This window comes from Rhinopithecus roxellana, chromosome 15 (genome assembly GCF_007565055.1).
Source record: "Rhinopithecus roxellana isolate Shanxi Qingling chromosome 15, ASM756505v1, whole genome shotgun sequence".
NCBI lineage: Eukaryota > Metazoa > Chordata > Mammalia > Primates > Cercopithecidae > Rhinopithecus > Rhinopithecus roxellana.
Genome location: NC_044563.1, coordinates 60721402 through 60741439, shown reverse-complemented (window position 1 = coordinate 60741439; position 20038 = coordinate 60721402). Strand labels below are relative to the sequence as shown.

General features: G+C 41.9%; 1 protein-coding gene across 3 annotated transcripts in view; it reads right to left on the bottom strand.

Moving 5' to 3' along the window:
- STIM1 (stromal interaction molecule 1) overlaps positions 1 to 20038 on the bottom strand; it is a 218053-nt gene that overhangs the window by 109318 nt on the left and 88697 nt on the right. The gene's annotated exons all lie outside the window — the stretch shown is intronic.

Here is a 20038-nt window from a genome sequence, read left to right as displayed (position 1 = left end):
AATGCTGAGCTCCCCCACAGGGACAATGCTTTATCACCCTAATAATTTCTTGGCAGGGAAGTCTCGCATAGGACTAGGAGTATACTGGGATCTAGACAAGAACGTGAATCAGTAACTCACAAATGAGAGAAAACATAAATAGCCAATGAACACAGGAAAAAGTTTGGCCTCATTAGTAATCAAAGAAATACATATTCAATTGAGTTATTATTTTTAATCAGCCAAATACACAAATGTAAATCAATATAATCTTTCTGGAAACAGAACAACAGCCAATTAGTCCCACTGCCCAAATAATGTGTAATTTTCCTTTTTGCTCATTTTGTCAGTGCTGATACATACAAGGTCAGCCATAGGCTGACTGGGGAAACCTCTCATATCTCATGCCTTCCCACAGACAGTTATATCAGGCAAATATTTTTTAGATATCTGAAGGTCCTGAGCTCATCTGATACAACACCTTAGGTGGTCTGGGATACGGTTTCTTCTGCCTACCATTATATGTCCACGCAGCAGTAAAACCAGCACAAGAGCCTAGGCCACCTTAACTTGTTCTGTGACACCTAGTCCTCTCTTACAAGCCTGGAAAACACCTAGTCTGAATGATGCACACAATAGAAAGAGCCTGAAATCTAGGCTTAGCTCTACCATGTGATCTAGGGAGGACATTTCTCTTCTCCAGGCCTCAAGGTCACTATTTGAAAAAGGTATTTTGACTGAAGTTTCTAGTATTTCTTCCAATTCCTAGATGCTAAAATTTCTCTTTCCTTTTGATCTGGATCTTGACAACTACTTTCTTGACAAATACTCTTCAGATGACCCTCAAAGAAGATAGATCTTGACTTCCTAGGCAATAGAAGAAGCTGTCACAGGACAGAAAGTAAGGACAGGATGAAGAGGCTGTGGTTGTGACGCCTTTTAGAAGGCACTAATCAAAGACCTAAAATACCCTAATCCATTTAATCATCTACTTGTCTGCCAGCCAAAGACAGTGATACGACCAGACAGGTCACCTCTCTACCTCTTGCTAGTTACTCAAATCCTTTTCAAAATAAGGGAGGAGTATAAATATTAAATTTTAAAGTGTTCCAGATGTGACTCAATAAAAGTATGTTGAACATTGAAGTTCACCAATGTTAAATGATGTGCCAAAGTCAAAGGCAGCTGAAGAGCCACAGTGAGAGTCCAAGTCTGCTGACTCCCAGGCCAGCACTTCAAAATCCCATCTTCACCACTGCCTCTTTGCTAGGGTGACTAGATAGCTGGCCTTGGGTTGCTTTCATCTTTTAGACGCTACAGGTGATAATATGGGCAAGAAGAACATTGAAGCAAAGGGGGCTTTTTTGGTTGTTTTTTTGTTTGTTTTTTGAGACAGAGTCTCAACCTCTTGCCAAGGTTGTAGCGCAGTGGTGTGATCTCTGCTCACTGCAACCTCCACTCCCCGGGCTCATGCAATTCTCCTGCCTCAGCCTCCCAAGTAGCTGGGATTACAGGCATGCGCCACCACGCCCGGCTAATTTTTTGTATTTTTAGTAGAGATGGGGTTTCACCATGTTGGCCAGGCCAGTCTCGAACTCCTGACCTCAAGTGATCCGCCCACCTCGGCCTCCCAAATTGCTGGGATTACAAGCATGGGTCACCATGCCCAGTCTGCAATGGTTTGATAAAAGAAAGAAAGTATGATGAACAGTATGCATACAAAAAGAAATCTCTCTGCATAAACTTATTTCTTTCTACATCTGTTCTGCTAAATTGGGGAATGGGATGAAGGGGTGGTGGGAACTTAGGAAGAGAGCAGAATACACTCAAAGATTAAGGCATTGTTTCTCAACTACCTCACCAACAAAAACATATATAATTACATATTAGAGCTTTTTTATCAGCCCGTGATATGCCCATTTAAACATTTATTGAATGTTCTTCATATATCAGGCCCTATGATCAGCATGGGGCATAAAAATATGAATCATATCTCATTTTTCTCTCAGAAGGTTAATTACAAAAGTGGGAGAGCCAGGCAATTAAAACACTATGTGCTAAGTGCCATGATAGAAAGAATCAAAATTAAGTATCAGCAAACTTTTTCTGTAAAGGGCCAAATAGTAAACAACTTAGAAATTGTCGGCCATATAGTCTCTGTTGCACAACTTAACTGCCATTGTAGCACAAAAGCATCCATAGACAAAATATAAGTGAATGAACTTGAATGTGTTCTAATAAAACCCTATTTATAAAAGCAGGCAGTAAACTGGATTTGGCCCACAGGCCATAGTTTGCAGAACTCTGTTATAGAATATCATATGTAGCACACCTGAATCATATTGGATTGACCTAAAAGAAAGAAATCCAAGGCTGGGTGTGGTGGCTCACACCTGTAATCCCAGCACTTCGGGAAGCTGAGGTGGGAGTTCCCTTGAGCCCAGGAGTTAAAGACTAGCCTGGGCAACATGGTGAAACCCTGTCTTTACAAAAATTTAAAAAATTAGCCAGGTATCATGGCGCACACCTGTAGTCCCAGCTACTCAGGAGGCTGAGGTAGGAGAATCGCTTGAGCCCACGAGGTTGAGGCTGCAGTGATCCATGTTTGTGCCACTGAACTCCAGCCTGGGCAACAGAGAGAGACCCTATCTCAAAAAAAAAAAAAAAAAGAATTAAAGAAAGATAGAAATCCAATCTTTTCATTAGCCTGTATCCACACACAGGCTTATCCTATGTAAAGCATAACTTCTAACAGGCATTTTAAAATAATGGAAATCGTTTACCAGACTCTAGGGTTTGGGGCCTCCAGGCTGCACCACTGGCCTGAGGTCAATTAACCAGCACCTTTCCCAAAGATCTACAAGATCCAAGAAGTTTGGGCTTCAAATACCCAGTCTCTGGTTTGTAACCTGATCAGACAGACAGGTGACCTTTGCTGCTAGAATCAGCTGACACAGAGAAGGATTAAAGGGATTGAGGGTTAGGGAGTACAAAAGCTTGATTCCCCTATGGCCGCTGAATCCTGTACAGAAAACCATGTCAGCCAAAACTCACAAATAACTCCTTCAACCAAGCATGTCCTGAGCTGTCTCTCTGTTCTTCCTGAGACCTTTCCTACCTTCTCTTACGCATTCCAATCTGGCAAGGTTTCCCACAACCATCTGGAAATACCTTCAAAGAGCCATCCATTTAGCAACACATAACTACAGTGAAAAAGCCTGGACTTAAGAGTCAGAACACTATCAAAATCCCATCTTCACCAATTACAAACCATAAGATACTGGACAAGTTAATTTATCTGAGCCTCCGATTTCTCATTTGCAAAATAAGGATAATAATCTGCTGCACAAACTTTTTAAAAATGAAATCACAATTTGTTAAAACATCCAGCATAGGGCCTGGCATAGGTTGATATTTAATACATTTGTAGTATCCTTCTTTACCCCCAGAGCAGCAAGTAAACAGTTCCCATCTTCTGTTAACTTTGGCCACTTTCCCTATGAAGAATCAAATATAGGAGGTATAATCCAATCAACCTGACCAGTCATATGTTCCAGGTGAGTGGGAAAGTGGCTCTTTGCAAGGCTCTGACAGCAGCCTGTACTCCCACAACATTTATATGCTATCACTGGTAACATTCATCATACCGGGTTTAATGTGTCTTCCCCACCAGACTGTGATCTCCGTAAGGGATTGGTACCATGTCCCCAACAGCAACAAAAAGCCAGGTTCTTGATAAGATGCTCAGTAAATTTTTTTTTTTTTAAAGAAAACCTAAATATTAACTCTACAATTACGTGTAGGATTTCTCTAGAGAAAAAAGAGAAGAGCTCTAGGCAAAAAAAATAGCATAGGCATATGTTTTTAAACTTTTTGGTCTCAGGACCCTTTTATATGCGTAACATCTTTTAATTCCAAAGAACTGTTTAATATTTACCATATTACAAAGTAAAACAGATGCAGCCATAAAAAAGAACGAGATCATGTCCTTTGCAGGGACATGAATGAAGACGGAGGCCATTATCCTCAGCAAACTAACAGAGAAACAGAAAACCAAATACCACATGTTATCACTTCTAAGTAGGAGCTAAATGATGAGAACACATGGACACACAGAGGGAAACAACACACACTGGGGCCTTTCAGAGGGTGGAGGGTGGGAGGAGGAAGAGGATGAGGAAAAATAACTAATGGGTACTAGGATTAATACCTGGGTGACAAAATAATCTGTACAACAAACCCCATGTCATAAGCTTACTTATGTAGCAAACCTATACTTGTACCCCTAAGTTCAAAATAAAAGCTAAAATTTAATTACCTACATTGCCTTATGAATATTTAGCAACATAAAACTTTTGCAAACTGCCTCAGTAAGATTTTTTCGTAGATTGATAATATGTTTCATAAGGTATAAATCAGAGCATTTCAAATAAAATTTCCATAAAATTTTGAATTAAAAAAGGAAAGTAAAACACAAATGTTTATATTTATTAATTCATTCTATTTTTTCTTAATAATCAAAACAGATTAACACTAAATGAGTAACACTAAACTCACTGTAGAACAGATAAGCCAAAAGAACAAACAATTGTTAAAGTCTTTGTATACATACTCCCAGAGCAAGACTTTTCTAAAACGTCAAAAAACAACAGATGTTAGTGAGGATGCAGAGAAAAGGGAATACTCATATATTGTTGGCGGAATGCAAACCAGTACAACCTCTATGGATAACAGTATGGCAATCTCCCAAAGAATCAAAATTAGGCAGCTAGCCAAAGAATAAGAAATCATTATATAAAGAGATAGCTACCACTCATGTCCGTTCCGGCACTATTCACAATAGCAAGACATAGAATCAACTTTAGTGTCCATAAGTGGATGACTGTATAAAGAAAATATTTATTTACCCACACACACACACACACACACACACACACACACACACACACACACACACAATACTACTCAGACATAAAAGAAGAATGAAATCATGTCTTTTGCAGCAACGTGGATGGAACTGGAGGCCACTATCTCAAGTGAAACAACTGAGAAACAGAAAATCAAACACCACATATTCCCACCTACAAGTAGAAGCCAAACAATGTATATCAGGGGACATGGAGAGTCCCTGGAGGCAGTGGAGACTTGGAAAAGTTGATGGGGGTGGGGGAGGATGGTAAGGGACAAGAAAATACCTTTTGGGTACAACGTACCCTATTTGGGTGATGGGTACACTAGGTACACTAAAAGCCCAGGCTTCACCAATATACAATATATCCATGTAACAAAACTGCATTTGTACCCCCTAAATCTATAAAAATAAAAAATAAGACACTTTTCTAAAAGAACTTTTACAGACACCTAGTTTAAGTAACCACAGTTTAGTTAACTAGGTAGTTTCAGCACACTCCTAATTAAGTATTACAATTCATGCTAATAGGAAAAATGTAGATGATACATAGAGTTAAAAGTGCATTTCCACCTCTAAATGTTAGGTCATGATACCATTAAGAAGGCTTCCAAAGGACAATTTTCTCATATGCTTTATCCTAAATTCAATCTTTTTCTATCAGGTCCTTTGCTTAGAAATATAGGCACTTGGCCGGGCGCAGTGGCTCACGCCTGTATCTCAGCATTTTGGGAGGCCGAGGCGGATGCATCACAAGGTCAGGGATTCAAGACCAGCATGACTAACATGGAGAAACCCCGTCTCTACTAAAAAATACTAAAATTAGCCAGGCATGGTGGGGCACACCTATAATCCCAGCTACTTGGGAGGCTGAGGCAGGAGAATCGCTTGAACCCGGGAGGCAGAGCTTGCAGTGAGCAGAGATCATGCCATTGCACTCCCAGTCCAAGCAACAGAGCAAGACTCTGTCTCAAAAAAAAAAAAAAATATATATATATATATATATGCGCACTCATCACATTGTCTTTTGATGTCCCATTTTGGAAATTCAATGCTTCCCATTTGGCCTTGCCTTTTAAATCTAGCATTCCTGGACACTCAATATTAATGTCCACAATTATAGCTTGTTTCTAAAGCCCATAGAGTTATTTCAGTTCTTCCTCATCTGGTCTTGTTTTCAGCTTCCTCACATCTTCTGCAGCACTGTCAAAATCAGCCTGCAGGACCAGGCATAGTGGTTCACTACCTGTAATCCTAGCACTTGGGGAGGCCGAGGCATTGCTTGAGCCCAGGAGTTCAAAATCTGGGCAACACAGTGAGACCCCATCTCTATAAAAGCTGAGCATGGTAGTGCATGCCTATAGTCCCAAGTTACTCAGGAGGCTGAAGTAGGAGGATCACTTGAGTGCAGTATGTTGAGGCTGCAGTAAGCTGTGATTGCACCACTGCATTACAGCCTGGGCAACAGTGAGATCCTGTCTCCAAAAACAAAAAATCACCTTTCAGAGACACGGTGATGACAGCCAGGCTGCTGCTGCTCTCCAGGTTCTCATTAATTCATTTTAGAACAATAATAAATCTCTTACATATTAATGTAAATAATATTTTTATGGAAAATAATTGTTTTCTGAAAAAAATCACAAGAAGGGTAGAATTGTTTTACATTTTTGCAAATCTTTTAAATGTCTGGCTTAACAGAAGACAGATATAATCTTATAGCTACATTCAACCTATTGTGATGTGTTGTTTTGACTGAAGATCAAAACATAGATATGCAGTTGGAAAAGAGAGGAGTATTTTACTAGTCAGACTACTGTGGATATTATATGAGACTATACCCAAACTCAACAAGCGGTAGGTTTCTTAAAGGTTAGTTGCAATGTGAAATCCCAAACTATACAAATAAACTTTTTGTACTCTCTAACATTAAAATCCATTGGTCTATCTTACACTTTGAATGGATCTTTTATACATGCATGACTTTGTAACATGACGCACTTGTTATTTGGAAACTATTGGTTAGGAGTTAGTGCAGAGCTTCCAAATGTTGACACTTCCATTTATACAATATCAAAATAGTCACAATTATTAATATAACCACTGATTTCATCAGAAAAGCTTTTAATCCAGGAAAACTGTCAATTTCACAGTGACAGATACAAGTTTTCTAAAATCCAGTTTTCACTTAAAAGCTGGAATTTTATCATTGGCAATAAATACTACCAGTTGTTTCCCTTAAGGCAGAAGACACATTTCATTTATTTTCAAGAAAATGTCTGCCAAATATGAATAACTGTAGTTATCTATCAACTATTATTTCCAGTAATGATAGTGCTGCCTGAAAAAAGAGAGGTATGTCAGCTTACACCTCAATTGCACAAGTGCTTTCCTTGAGATAACCGTCAAACTTCTACGTGCAGCAGAAATGCTTTATGCATACTTATATTTCATCACACAAAATATTAAAAGGCACGAACTCATGGGATGCAATTCAATAAAATTAATGATTTCTACTTCTTTGTTGAAAACTTTTGGCCGGGCGCGGTGGCTCAAGCCTGTAATCCCAGCACTTTGGGAGGCCAAGACGGGCGGATCATGAGGTCAGGAGATCGAGACCATCCTGGCTAATACGATGAAACCCCGTCTCTACTAAAAAATACAAAAAAAAAAAAAAAAACTAGCTGGGCGACGAGGCGGGCGCCTGTAGTCCCAGCTACTCGGGAGGCTGAGACAGGAGAATGGCGTGAACCCGGGAGGCGGAGCTTGCAGTGAGCTGAGAGCCGGCCACTGCACTCCAGCCTGGGCGGCAGAGCAAGACTCCGTCTAAAAAAAAAAAAAAAAAAAAAAAACTTTTATTTTTTTTTAACTGACAGTGTGTGGAGGTGAGGAATACAGTCATTACTAGTAGTTTGGTGCCACTGCTTTGATTTGTGTTAAGGTGCCAGCAGTTTTACCTACCACTGTTTTTGCAACAACAGTACAAAGGTATACATCGTTTTTTTAAGGCAAATAATATATTATTATGAAATGGCTTTGAGCTTCTGGATGTCCTGACAAGGCCTTGCTCCCATCCGCCATGGTCTGAAGACTACACTTTGATAGCTATTGGCAGACAAAACCACAAAGTCCTTTCCCTCATGTCCAGATCTCCTCACCTTTTTCCAGGCAGAGCTAATCATTCACTGTTCACTGTTCTATGCTCCAAAGCACTTTGTGCATAGCTCTGTTATATTAATTCTCATGTTATGAGCTGTTCACATGCCATAGCCAAGTAGTAAGAACCAAGCTTGACTCATTCTATCCCCCAGGGCCCATTATAATACTACCACTAACATCTACCCTGTCAAGTATGAAATCAGTATGTGCTGGCTAAATGAATGAATGAATGAAGAATGCGTGAATTAATTAATTAAAAAACCATATCTCCCCAAAAGGCAAGGGAATTCTTGAATACAACCCACCAATTCCCACCACCAATATCCACTGTCCATCTAATGCCTCAACTTTCCCAACCACTTTCTGTTTCTCGTCACTAAACAGTAATTCATCCCTGGAGGATGAACTGGAAATTGCCAAGTTTTACCAGCGGGGGCCCCATCAGTAAGAAAAATTTCTCCCACTTCACCTCTTACTCCTCAGCCAGGACTAGCAAATTCTGCAGCTACTCTTGATGGGATTAGAATACACCCTCACTCTTGGAAAGGGATCAAAAGACTAAGACTTGAGAGCACTGGCCCTGGGAAGATTTTCAAATTTGGCCAAGGACCCCATAAAGTTCAAGAGATAAAATAGCATGGGGCCTAGAATGGGGATGAGGTGAGGGAGGAGTGAGGGATGGACACTCTGACCAGAAATGTAAAGTCTTTTTTTTTTAGATGGAGTTTTGCTCCTCTTGCCCAGGCCCAGGCTGGAGTGCAAGAGCTTGATCTCGACTCACTGCAACCTCCGCCTCCTGGGTTTAAGCGATTCTCCGGCTTAGCCTCTGCTGCCACGCCTGGCTAATTTTTGTATTTTTAGTAGAGACGGAGTTTCACCATGTTAGCCAGGCTGGTCTCAAACTCCTGACCTGAGGTGATCCACCCACCTCAGTCTCCCAAAGTGCTGGAATTACAGGTGTGAGCCACCGTGCCTGACTATGGAAATGTGAAGTCTTAAAAAAGGAACAGGTTTGAGACCTGGAGTTATCCAAGAAAGGTCCCTAGTGAAATATAACATCTCAGCTGAGGCACACAGCAGGCCTAACCACAGGGAGAGGAGTCACATCCCTAGGCTGGGCAAAACTCAGCCTATCTGAGAGACATTCCTGCGCCTGTTAGAACAGCTTGTCCTCATATTCAAGAAGAGGACCAGCTCTTCTCAGCAGGGGGCAGGAATTCAAAAGATCTTTTCTTCTGGACAAAACTGGCACTGGTTTCAGCTGCCCAGGCAACACTAACACAAATCACTACAGATTCTAAGCTCTGACTTCCTTTTTCTTTTTGAGAGGGGGTTTTGTTATGTTGCCCAGGCTGGTTTGAAACTCCTGGCTCAAGCAATCCTCCGGTCTCAGCCTCCCAAATAGCTAGGATGACAGGCTTTTTGCCACTGCACCCAGCTTCTGAGCTCTGAATTTTGACCAAGCTCACTTCTCTCCCTGAGGTCACTCATCAAAAATTAATCAGCTCAGAGCAGTGGCTCAAGCGTGTAATTCCAGCACCTTGGGAGGCCGAAATGGGCGGATCATGAGGTCAAGAGAACGAGAACATCCTGGCCAACATGGTGAAACCCCATCTCTACTAAAAATACAAAAATTATCTGGGCATAGTGGCACACGCCTATAGTCCCAGCTACTAGGGAGGCTGAGGCAGAAGAATCGCTTGAACCCAGGAGGCAGAGGTTGCAGTGAGTCAAGATTGTGCCACTGCACTCCAGCCTGGTGACAGAGCAAGACTTCGTCTAAAAAAAAAAAATTAATCCATTGGCCAGGCTTGGTGGCTCATGCCTGTAATTTCAGCACTTTGGGGGCCAAGGTAGGAAGTTCACATGAGGCCAAGAGTTCAAAATCAGCTCTATCTACAAAGGAAGAAAACAATTTAAAATTTAGCTCAGTGTATTGGTGAGCACCTGTAGTCCCAGCCACTTGGGAGGCTGAAATGGAGGACTGCTCAAGTCCAGGAGTTTCAGGCTGTGTGAGCCATGCTCATGACACTGCACTCCAGCCTTGGTGACAAAGCAAGACCCTGTCTCAAAATTAATAACAGGCCAGGCGCAGTGGCTCACCCTTGTAATCCCAGCACTTTGGGAGGCTGAGGCGGGCAGATCACGAGGTCAGGAGTTTGAGACCAGTCTGGCCAACAAGGTGAAACCCTGTCTCTACTAAAAATACAAAAAAATTAGCTGGGTGTGGTGATGGGCGCCTGTAATCCCAATTGCTCAGGAGGCTGAGGCAGGAGAATCGCTTGAACCCGGGAGGCGGACACTGCAGTGAGCCAAGACCGCACCACTGCACTCCAGCCTGGGCAACAGAGTGAGAATCCGTCTCAAAATAAATAAATAATAATGGCCGGGCATGGTGGCTCAAGCCTGTAATCCCAGCACTTTGGGAGGCCGAGACGGGCGGATCACGAGGTTAGGAGATTGAGACCATCCTGGCTAACACGGTGAAATCCCGTCTCTACTAAAAAATACAAAAAATTAGCCGGGCAAGGTGGCGGTCGCCTGTAGTCCCAGCTACTCGGGAGGCTGAGGCAGGAGAATGGCGTGAACCCGGGAGGCGGAGCTTGCAGTGAGCTGAGATCCGGCCACAGCACTCCAGCCTGGGCAGCAGAGAGAGACTCCGTCTCAAAATAAATAAATAAATAAATAAATAAATAAATAAATAAATAAATAAATAAAATAATAATCCACAGCATATATACAGCTCCATGGTGAGTAATGCAATGAGATATACTTCTGAGTTCCACCAGCATTTCTGACTTTGCACCTCATATGGCCTTACCTCAGTCAGTTCATAACTATAGTTATTTGAAGATATCTGAGGACACAGCTTGTGATTCTCATTTTTCATAGCATTTGATTCTACCTGGCACATGATATATTTATTTCTTGGTTTGTTTGTCATCTATCTCCTTCCACTAAAAGTAAGGTCCACGAGAGCAGCTGCTTTTTCATTCACTGCAGTATCCCAAGGGACTCGTACAGTGCCTGACACATACTAGGTATTCAATAGAGAATTTGCTGAACGAATGAATAAAATGAATAAATCTTCGCTTTCCCTAATTTGCAAGGTAGGTTTCTCCTCTCTGACCTTTTTTTTTTTTTTTTTTTTTTTGAGACAGGGTCTTGCTCTGTCACCTAAATTGAAGTGCAGTTGCATGATCATGGTTCACTGCAGCCTCTACCTTTCGAGTTCAAGCAATCACTGCCAACCCTCATTCTCCCTCCTCACACAACCACTGATCCAATTTCTATCATAATAAACTAGTTTTGCCTGTTCTAGAATTTCAAATTAAATGGAATCATCAGTATGTACTCTTTGGTGCCTAGCTTCTTTTACTCAGCAAGATTTGAGATTCAGCCATGTTGTCACATGAATCAGTAGTTTGTTCCATTTTGTTGCTAAGTAGTATTCCATTGAATGGCTATACCACCACTTGTTTATCCATTCATCAGTTTTTGGCTATTTTACAAATAAAGCTACTATGAGTACTCATGTACAAGTCTTTGTGTGAACATATGTTTTCATTTTTCTTGAGCAAAAATATCTAGGGTGGAACTGATGTATTATACAATAAAAATATGTTTAACATTTCAAGTAACTACCAAACTGTTTTCTTTTTTTTTTTTTTTTTTTTTTTTTTTTTTTTTTTTTTTTTTTTTTTTTTTTTTTTTTTTTTTTTTTGAGACGGAGTCTCGCTCTGTCGCCCAGGCTGGAGTGCAGTGGCCGGATCTCAGCTCACTGCAAGCTCCGCCTCCCGGGTTCACGCCATTCTCCTGCCTCAGCCTCCCGAGTAGCTAGGACTACAGGCGCCCACCAGGTCGCCCGGCTAGTTTTTTGTATTTTTAGTAGAGACGGGGTTTCACCGTGTTAGCCAGGATGGTCTCGATCTCCTGACCTCGTGATCCGCCCATCTCGGCCTCCCAAAGTGCTGGGATTACAGGCTTGAGCCACCAACTGTTTTCTAAAGTAGGCCTATCACTTTATACTCCCACCAGTCATGCATGATATATCCAGGTGCTCCATATACTCCCTTATACGTGGTGATGCTAGACTGAAGCCCAGGTCAAGAACCACTCAGAACTCTTTCTATATGGAAGGCTCTTACTTACTTCTTTCTTAACCTGCAAACTCTGACTCATGCTGTTGATCTCCATTTAAATATCTTTTCTTCAAAGATCCTGACTCATTCTCCCGCCCAAACTGGCTTAGGCCCACATTATACATTCTCAAAACAAACTACATTTTCATTTATAGCACTTTTCACAACAGTAATTATTTCTGTGATAATTTGCTAAATGTCTGTCTTCTCCACTAAATTAAATTGTAAGCTCCATAGAGGCAGGAACCATGGCTGTCTTGTTCATGGCTGAATCCTGGCTGCTAGCACCTAGCTTAGTCCCTAGCACAATAGTTAGACTTCAATGAACATGTGTTGAATGAACAAACAAATGCCCAGAAAAACTTGTTGAATGAACAAATTCTAAAAGAGATGAATAAACACCATCCTTTGCTCACAAAAAGTACTAGGAGAATGAGCACAGTATATGAATTACAAAGCAAAATATAGCAAGGGGCAAGAGACCACAGCAGCAGGAGATACCACTGAAAAACAGGTAGAAGAGAATGGGAGAAGAAGGAAGGGCAACCCAAACAAAGAAAGCCCAAAGGCAAGGAGCACAGCATCTCACACAACTTGACTTATTAAAAGATCAGGAAGTCAGGCCAGGCATGGCAGCTTACGCCTGTAATCCCAGCACTTTGGGAGGCCAAGGATCACCTGAGCCTGGGAGTTCAAGACCAGTCTTGGCAACATAGGAAAACTCCATCTCTAAAAAAAATACAAAAATTAGCTGGGAGTGGTGGCACACATCTATGGTGCCAGCTACTAGGGAGGCTTGGATGAGAGGATTTCTTGGGCCTGGGAGGTCAAGGCTGCAGTGAGCTGTGAGCATGTCACTGTACTCCAGCCTCGGCAACAGAGCGAGACCCTATCTCAAAAAGAGAAGAAGAAGAAGAGGAAGAAGAAGAAAGAAGAAGAAGAAAGAAAGAAAGAAAGAAGAAGAAGAAGAAGAAGAAGAAGAAGAGGAGGAGGAGGAGGAGGAGGAGGAGGAGGAGGAGGAGGAAGAGGAAGAGGGAGAAGAAGAAGAAGAAGATCAAGAAGTCAAAGCATTCTTCTTACTAATCTTGCAAAAACTCCTGGCATAGAATGGGAATAATGGATGTTGAGATCACGTATTATACTCAGACTCAAAATGGCAGAATTGAAGGGGATTTGGAAGGCCTCAAGGGCCACTGCTCTTTTAACACCTGGAGAAGAAAACTGAGGTCATAAAATGGGTTGTTTTGCCCTAGGTTGGCCAGCGAAGAAGTGGCAAAACCAGATTAGAAACCACACTAACTTTCTATACCACGTCCCGTGGCAAGGCTATAGTTGGGTGATCTGAATTAGCCTATGCAACAGGGCTCCCTGGCATTACTAAGCCTTACTTTCCAAGGCAACAAAGCAAGGGTTGTGGGGTGAGGAAGCAGGGGTTCCATCAGGGATTTTTTGTCTATTAATGGCAAATACAAGAAACTCTATCTGGGCTTGTACCATTCCCCAAACAGGGTAAAATAGAACATCCTTGCTTTGCCTTAAATTCTTTAGTGTTCAACCCTCTGAAACAAACTAGCCAAAGACCTCTTTCTCATTAGAACTTAAATATAAAGTTTAAGAATCACTAGAGAAGGAAAACTGAGTCTCTGGTACACCATGCTGGGAGGAGCAAAAAGAGCAAAAGAATATGCTTCTGTCAAACCTAATCGTCTGCTAGAATAGAAGTCTCTGGCTATCTTTCCTCCAGGGTACACTCAGCTACTCCTTCTTGTGTCCCATTTCTACCTTCCTCCTCCTGTAAGCATTCTTTTCTTCAAATTTTGATCTCACAAGAAGCCTCCTTCCAGAAGAAAATGGCTAATCCCTACAGCTAGTCACCAACAAGCAGGACTTGACCTCAATAACATGGGCTTCTGGTGCAGGAGCCATCCCCAACTGTTATGACACCCTTTGCCTACTCCTTGGTTTCCCACAGGGCTTCAGACTCCTGGTAGACAGCCTATTTGGCTGCCCTTTTGTTTCTATGACCTTTCCGACTGAACTGAAAGTGTCTGACTGACTCCCAGTTCAGCGTTCACATGCTGGAATACCCATTTCAACACTTATTTAACACTTTCAAGCAGCTTTTGCTGATGACTGAACTAGCTGAACTAGGCAAAGACACTGGGAACTCAAACAGTAACATATACTTCTCTGGCCTCCAGGATCCCCTTTTTTCCCCAATCCCCAATTGTTGAAATATGTACTGAATTGCAGAGGCAGCAAATATGGGTCTTTGAATTCCAACTTTCCTATGCATTGACTAATCCTAAGGATTAATGCTCTTACCTGAAAAATCAGTCAAGTCTTTTGAAAAATAGTAAAGCTCTATACAAATGTTAGTTGTTCATCTGTCAGTTTCTAGTCTCTGCTTAACCCGAAAGACTGTATTTTATTACATATTTATTTATTTATGAGACAGGGTCTCACTCTGTCGCCCAGGCTGGACTGCAGTGGCAAGATCATGGCTCACTGCAGCTTCCACCTCCCAGGCTCAGCCCCCCAAATAGCTGAGACCACAGGCATGCACCACTGTGCTTGGCTAATTTTTGCATTTTTTGTAGAGATGAGGTTTCACTATGTTGCCCAGTCTGGTCTTGAACCCCGGGGCTCAAGCAATCCACTGCCTCAGCCTCCCAAAGTGCTGGGATTACAGGCATCAGCCACTGAGCCTGGCCCTGAAGTCTTATCTTTCCAACAATAGCAAAGAGAGTCTTTGATTCTTCTGGTGTTCCCCTGTGTCTAGCCCAGTGCTGGGTAGCACAATATCTGGTCTAGAGACAATTGAAAGCTGCATACTGATTTTGAAGGTTTGCTATCCCAGGTTTGGGGTCCCACATACCATAGGTCTTTATATATACTAAAACTTCCAAGAAGCAAGACAGCCCCAGAAGAATTAAATCAACACACACTTGTTCAAAAGCTACCCAAAACTATCTGACTGGCGCCTGACCCAAACGTTCTTGTGCCCTAGCCAGCACTCATCAGGGTCTGAGATAGCCAAAAAAATAATTACAGACAACTCAAATGGCTTTCTGCTGAGAAAAATTTTCTGAAAGTGTTGGAGTGGGCACCCAAGGACTTGCCCAGATAAAGGACAATCCCTAGGAGACATGTCCAACTTATCAGTGGACCCTCTAAGATTATACCCTTCTGGGTTCAATCAGTAAGGCTGGTTCCCAACAATCAGTCCCAATCACAGCAGCTCTAAGAGCACAGTGATAAAAACCTTGAAAATATAAACACTGAGGAACCAGGCACACCACTGCAGGGGGTAAAAACAATGTGGATTCCAGTTTCCACAGTAATAAGAGGACAGACTCAAACCTCCCAGGCCTCTTGCTGGCTGGTTAGAAGAGAACACATTCCTGGGCTCCAAAAGATACATGAACTAGGAGAGAGCTTCTCATTATCTTTCTGCCCCATATAAGCCTCCACTCAGACAATAAAAGAAAGATAACTGGCCCCTCTTTGTCTTTTCTTGGGAGAAGGAGAAGATAACCAATAGCATCTACTAAACAACGTTGCAGTCAAGATGATCATTCTAGGAACCAGGTTCTGACTCTCTTCCTGCTGCTGAAGAGCAGCCCTTCCTTACAGGGTGCCTTTCTCAGCTGGGGGAGGAGAGTGTCCTCCCAGAAAGGAGACTATCCAGAATGAAGTCTGCCTGAGCCTTCTGGCAGCCCAGCAGGCTCCATAGCCCTGCTCCCTCCTCTGCACAAGCCTGATCTGATTTCTGAGGACGATACCTTTATGACAAAGCAGTTCAGGCTTCTATATCTCTTGCCTGGGTTACAACAGTTTCCTCACTATTCTCCCTGTCTCTGTTCTAGTTTCTTTCAGACTCGTCCTCTACCAAGCAGTGAGTACAATTTTCCTAAAATTCAAATCTGGGCCAGGCACAGTGGCTTACGCCTGTAATCCCAATATTTTGAGAGACTGAGGCGGGAGGATCACTTGAGCCAGGAGTTCAAGATCAGCCTGACCTGATCAAAGCAAGACCCTGTCTCTACAAAATAAAAATTAAAAAATTAGCTGGGTATGGTGTCATGTACTTGTAGTCCCAGCTGCTTGGGAGGCTAAGGCAGGAGGATCCCTTGAGCCCAGGAGTTTGAAGTTGCGGTAAACTATGATCGCGCCACTGCACTCCAGCCCAGGTGACAGAGCAAGACGTTGTCTCAAAAAAATAAAATAAAATTCAGATCTGACTAGATAGCCCTCCTGAATAAAATCCTTCACAGACCCACAAAAAAACCTGTACATAAATGTTCACAGAAGCTTTATTTGTAATACCCAAAACTGGAAGCAGCCCATATATTCTCCAACAAGTGAATGGTTAAACTCCAGGACTTACGTACAATGGTACACGACTCAGCAATAAAAAGGAATGACCAGCCGGGCGCGGTGGCTCATGCTTGTAATCCCAGCACTTTGGGAGGCCGAGGTGGGCAGATCTTGAGGTCAGGAGTTCGAGACCAGCTTGACCAACATGGTGAAACCCCGTATCTACTAAAAATACAAAAATTAGCTGGGCGTGGTGGTGCGTGTCTGTAATCCCAGCTACTCAGGAGGCTGAGGCAGGAGAATCGCTTGAACCGGGGAGGTGGAGGTTGCAGTGAGCCGAGATCGTACCACTCCACTCCAGCCTGGGCAACAGAGCAAGATTTCGTCTCAAAAAAACCAAAAAAACAAAAATGACCTATTGATACACACAGCTTGGATGACTTTCCAAGGAATTGAACTGAGCAAAGAAAAAAAAGAAGCCAATTCCAAAAGGTTATATACTCTGTGATTCCATTTATGTAACATTTTTGAAAGGATAAAATTCTAGAAATGGAAGACAGAGAGAGGTTAGGAATGAGGAAGGGGGTTGAAAGGAGATGGGAGTGGTTATAAAAGAATAGGAAGGATCTTTGTGGTGTTGGAATAGAACTTCATACACATAGATGAGTACAAGTAAAACTGGAAAATCTGAACAAGATTGGTGGATTTTATCAATGTCAGTGTCACTATCCTGGCCATGATATACTACAGCTTGTCCAAAATGTTACCATGGAGGAAACTGCAAAGTTTTCCAGTGATCTCTCCACATTATTTCTTAGAACTCCACGTAAATCTACAATCATGTCAATAAAAACTTTAATTTAAAAAATCCTTCACAGGGTCCCAAACTCCCTTAACAGTGATGCTTGACTTTTTTCAGTAAGGAATTCCAAAGAGCTCCACGTAATGATAGTTGTGCTTTTACTAACCACTGGTTGAAAAATGACTGAGGAAATAATATGGATTCTTGAGACACCCCTCAAAGACCCCTTTCAGGGATTCAAATCCCCAAGACTGGGAATGCTTGGCCTTTGTAATGAATATAAGTTAGAAAAGCATACAAGACTTTTTCAAGAGGCTGTCTCTATAGCGTTTTCTAGCCTTATCTCCTGCCACTCACCAGCTCACATATACCCTACGCTCCCACCATACTAAATTACTTTCAGTTCCATAAATATGCAAGGCTCACTTTGTGGCTTTGTACACGATGTTCCCTCTGCCCGCAATATCCTTGCCCCATTCTACACCTGACTAATTCATACTCAGGTTTCAAGATTCTACTCAGGCTTTTTCTAATTTCTCTGGAAGCTGTCTCTATACTGACCCCCGGGGTTTGAGTAGGAGTCCCTCTTCTGTGCTCCTATAGTCCCTATGCTTCTCTTTATCACAATTTGGACCAATTACTTAAATTCTCTATGCCTACATGTCTACCTGTAAAATAAGGAGAAAACAGTATCTACCTCATAGGGTTGTGAGAATTAAATGAGTTAATACATATAAAGTACTTCAAATAGTGCATGGCACATAGTAAGTGTTCAATTATTAGCATGTTATTTTTGTTGTAATTGTCTAACTAGTACACTGAAATATCTAGGCAAAAATTGGTATTTGCATTCGTGTCTAGTACGGCATATAGTAGATGCTTGGTAAATATTTGAGAAGAGAATTAAAGGATCTAAGGTTAGGGCAGGAAGGTAGAATCTAAATTAATGGTAGAACCAGAGATTTAGAGGATTGGGAATAACTGCTAAGAGCAGGAGGTGAGTACAGGTTGGAACTAGGAATAAGACAGACATATTTAGAAAACAGTGTAAAAAGATCCAGACTATTATAGATTGAGAACTTGGATGAATAAGCACAACTGAGACCTCCTAAATTATACATATCTTCTAAACTGGCTCATGTAGGGCTCCTTTGATTTGTCATCATAATTTGTTCATGTAGAGCTAGAAAAGTTGTCTAACCTTCTGGAGGCACTATTTTTTCATCTGTAAAATATGGCACAATAATGTATTTTTCTAAATATATAAGATTATGCAAGCAAACTACATAGTCTACAGATTCAAGTAAAACTAGCTTGTTCTTAGTAAATATTAGGTTCTCCTCATCCCTTAATTATTTTTCTCTTATATATTAAAAAAAGAAAAGATACTCCCCTTGGATAATAACCACCTAGAAGAAGATAAAGGGAGATATGGGAAACTGACCTATACAAAACAAAGCACCAGAGCTTAAGAAAGGGTGGATAGGTACCTAGAATTATTCTCTCTCTAGCTTTTCATGTCTAATACTTTCTGACCCTTCAAGCCCAGGGAAGGCCCTGGGATGCCTTCTTTAACTACTCTGGGCCCTATAAGTCTCCCATTTTGAGGTCAGAGTACTGAGCCTACACTGGCCAACGGACCACCTCATAAGGGCTCTTCTAAACCTAACTGAATTCTGTTCTCATGTGGCCTGTTAGCTCCTCTAGAATGGACCTTGAGTGTCTTTTTGCTTTCTCCACAAGAACAGAATTAAGAATACTATAACTCTCTAAGGGAGAAAGGGAGGATGAACATGTCAGGAACTAAGTTGAGCCCTTCTGTATATGTTGTCTCTGAAACTTTGTAAAGTCAGTACTTTTATTATCCCCAATACAATATGAGGAAACTGAAGCCCAGATACAATAAGTAACTTTCCCAAGGTCACATATATGGTGAAAGTAGGGCTGGAAGTGGGATACAGTCTGTCTCCAGAGCCTTGATAAGAATAAATGCATACAGGTGCCTACCTGGTAACTAACCACACGGCTGATTTACTGGGCAATTCAGTGACATCAGCTCCCCACCTCAACTCCTCTCTGCTGCCAATCTGAGCCTGGGAGAGCTGTTTGGCTTCCTTTCTTCCTCTTATTTTGTCCAATATAGGAAATACAAAGGTAGCCCACCGTGTCCCTTGTAGGATGGAGTATGTGGAAAAAACACATGAAACAGAGGGCCCCCATTAGGGGTAATAAACAAGAGCCAAATATTCAACATCAGAGCCAGAAAGCCCTCCCTAGTTAAAACTTTCTGGCTTCAGAAAGGAGGAAATTGAACCCTGAGGGGGAGGTCACTTGCATAAGATCATACAGCCGAGTAGAGACTAAAACTCTGTCTTCTGACACTCAAATTGGTGCCCACTTTGGTCTACCCTGTACCAGGCTATGGAGACAGAACTACAATATGACCTGTCAGGCCTGTCACTAAGTGCAAAACCCAAAAGCTGTAAACACAGGAAATGGGTTGGGATGAGGTTCAGAGGAGCAGCAACATTTGCCAAGTTAAAAGTGTTCAAGGGTTTCCTGTCCACAGCTGTTAACTGTCAAAGAAATGTTCCAGAAAGCAATACAAGGCAGAAAGAAAAAAAAAAAAAAACCCACTAAGAATGAGGAGAAAATATTCAGGCTTAGATATGCCTTGGTAAATTATTTAGTCCAACATACTTAGTTTTACAGATGAGGAAACTAAGACCC